The following is a 2,384-nucleotide window of genomic DNA, read 5'->3' on the forward strand; positions in this document are numbered from 1 at the left end:
TGATGCCGAAGGAGTCTTCGGAACCGGTGGAGAGGCTATGATGACTTCAGGCTATTCAAATAGCATGACCGATACCACAAAGAAAGGGTATCTAAGTCACACTAGTGGAATAGCTTTTTCATAATAATTATCTCGATATATGATACCAAAAACCTGCCTGATGACTGATAAGGTAAGGGGTTTAAACATATATCGTGGAGTACACAACAGATGCCTATTTGATTGAAAAGTTCCTAGAAAGAATACAATAGAATAAAGGATTGTAACAACAGATGACCTATTTGACTGAAAAGTTCCTAGAAAGAATACAATATAACAAAGGATTGTGACAACAGACAACCTATTTGACTGAAAAGTTCCTAGAAAGAATACAATAGAACAAAGGATTGTGACAACAGATGACCTATTGGACTGAAAAGTTCCTAGAAAGAAAGGATTGTGACAATAGATGACCTATTTGACGGAAAAGTTCCTAAAAAGAAAGGATTGTGACAATAGATGACCTATTTGACTGAAAAGTTCCTAGAAAGAAAGGATTGTGACAACAGATGGCCTATTTGACTGAAAAGTTCCTAGACAACAGATGACCTATTTGACTGAAAAATTCCTAGACAACAGATGACCTATTTGACTGAAAAGTTCCGTTCCTAGAAAGAAAGGATTGTGACAACAGATGACCTATTTGACTGAAAAGTTCCGTTCCTAAAAAGAAAGGATTGTGACAACAGATGACCTATTTGACTGAAAAGTTCCATTCCTAGAAAGAAAGGATTGTGACAACAGATGACCTATTTGACTGAAAAGTTCCTAGACAACAGATGAAGGATTGTGACAACAGATGACCTATTTGACTGAAAAGTTCCTAGACAACAGATGAAGGATTGTGACAACAGATGACCTATTTGACTGAAAAGTTCCTAGACAACAGATGAAGGATTGTGACAACAGATGACCTATTTGACTGAAAAGTTCCTAGACAACAGATGACCTATTTGACTGAAAAGTTCTGTTCCTAGAAAGAAAGGATTGTGACAACAGATGACCTATTTGACTGAAAAGTTCCGTTCCTAAAAAGAAAGAATTGTGACAACAGATAGATGACCTATTTGACTGAAAAGTTCCTAGACAACAGATGAAGGATTGTGACAACAGATGACCTATTTGACTCAAAAGTTCTAGAAAGAAAGAATACAATAATAGAACAATTTGTGTAATGCTCTTTTCGAAGTCCGGCTCGAGACGATCTTCTTGGTTCAATGTTTAAAAACCACATTTTAAATCATATTATCTTGCATAATTCATTTTGATATAATATTGTTGGGGGCATTTTGAGAATCGAACTTGAGACCTCTCACACCCAAAAGGATAATCATACCACTTAGACCACATGCCTTTATAGCAAATTTATAATTCTTAGTTGCTAGTCTATATATTTTCCGTGCCTCAATATATGAAATTTATATAAGTTGAAGTTGTTCATTGCCACGCATTCCTTTGGGTTAGGCCCCATTGATGACTATACTATTTTTATTTCATTTTGTTTTTTTTTTCTGTCAAAATTGTCATTTTTATCTTTTGGAGGGGCATTCCGAGAATCGAACTCGAGACCTCTTGCACCCAAAGCAAGAATCATACCACTAGACCAAATGCCCCTATTATGGACTATAAGCATTCCTTTGGGTTAGGCCCCATTGATGACTATTTTTTATTTCATTTTGTTTTTTTTTCTTTCAAAATTGTCATTTTTATCTTTTGGAGGGGCATTCCGAGAATCAAACTCGAGACCTCTTGCACCCAAAGTAAGAATCATACCACTAGACCAAATGCCCCTATTATGGACTATAAACATATATCGTGGAGTACACAAGTAAATGATATTAATAAGAGCATTCTCTTTCTCTAAGGCTCATCTTTTGAGAAATGAACATAGGGGCATTTCGAGAATTGAACTCGAGACCTCTCGCACCCTAAGCGAGAATCATACAACTAGACCAAATGCCCTTTCTAAAAAAAAATGCAACATTTTTAACTCCTACTCAATATATTTTTTTCTCTCAAGTTTGAAATCTATTTTCTTGAGCGGTTGTTGGACTATAAAACAAAAAGTTGATGGTCTAGTATTTTACTTGTAAGTAAGGCATGTAATGTTGAATTGTTCTAATATGCAAGTGTTATCGAATAAACTACAACCCAACAAATGAATCAAACTAATCAGTTTGGGTTGGGTTGGATTTATTCGGCTCAGTTCGTCAGTTTGTTTGATTTAATTCTTCTATTTTGCTTCGTATGACAAGAAAATGAAGTTGTATTGAATGTACCATAGTTTGATTTATGACAAACTCATATGAAATATAATTGCATTAATAGTACTAAGAGTTGGAGTC

At 35.0% G+C, this 2,384-nt stretch overlaps 1 non-coding gene across 1 annotated transcript; it reads right to left on the bottom strand.

Annotated features, from left to right (window-relative positions):
• Positions 1-1,580: 1,580 nt before the first annotated feature.
• TRNAP-UGG (transfer RNA proline (anticodon UGG)) lies at positions 1,581-1,652 on the bottom strand. Its single transcript has one exon. It is a non-coding gene; the product is annotated as a tRNA-Pro (tRNA).
• Between the last annotated feature and the right edge of the window lie 732 nt (positions 1,653-2,384).

The sequence above is a fragment of the Cucurbita pepo genome, unplaced genomic scaffold (genome assembly GCF_057944985.1).
Source record: "Cucurbita pepo subsp. pepo isolate OVF unplaced genomic scaffold, ASM5794498v1 scafford_2, whole genome shotgun sequence".
In the NCBI taxonomy this organism is placed as follows: domain Eukaryota; kingdom Viridiplantae; phylum Streptophyta; class Magnoliopsida; order Cucurbitales; family Cucurbitaceae; genus Cucurbita; species Cucurbita pepo.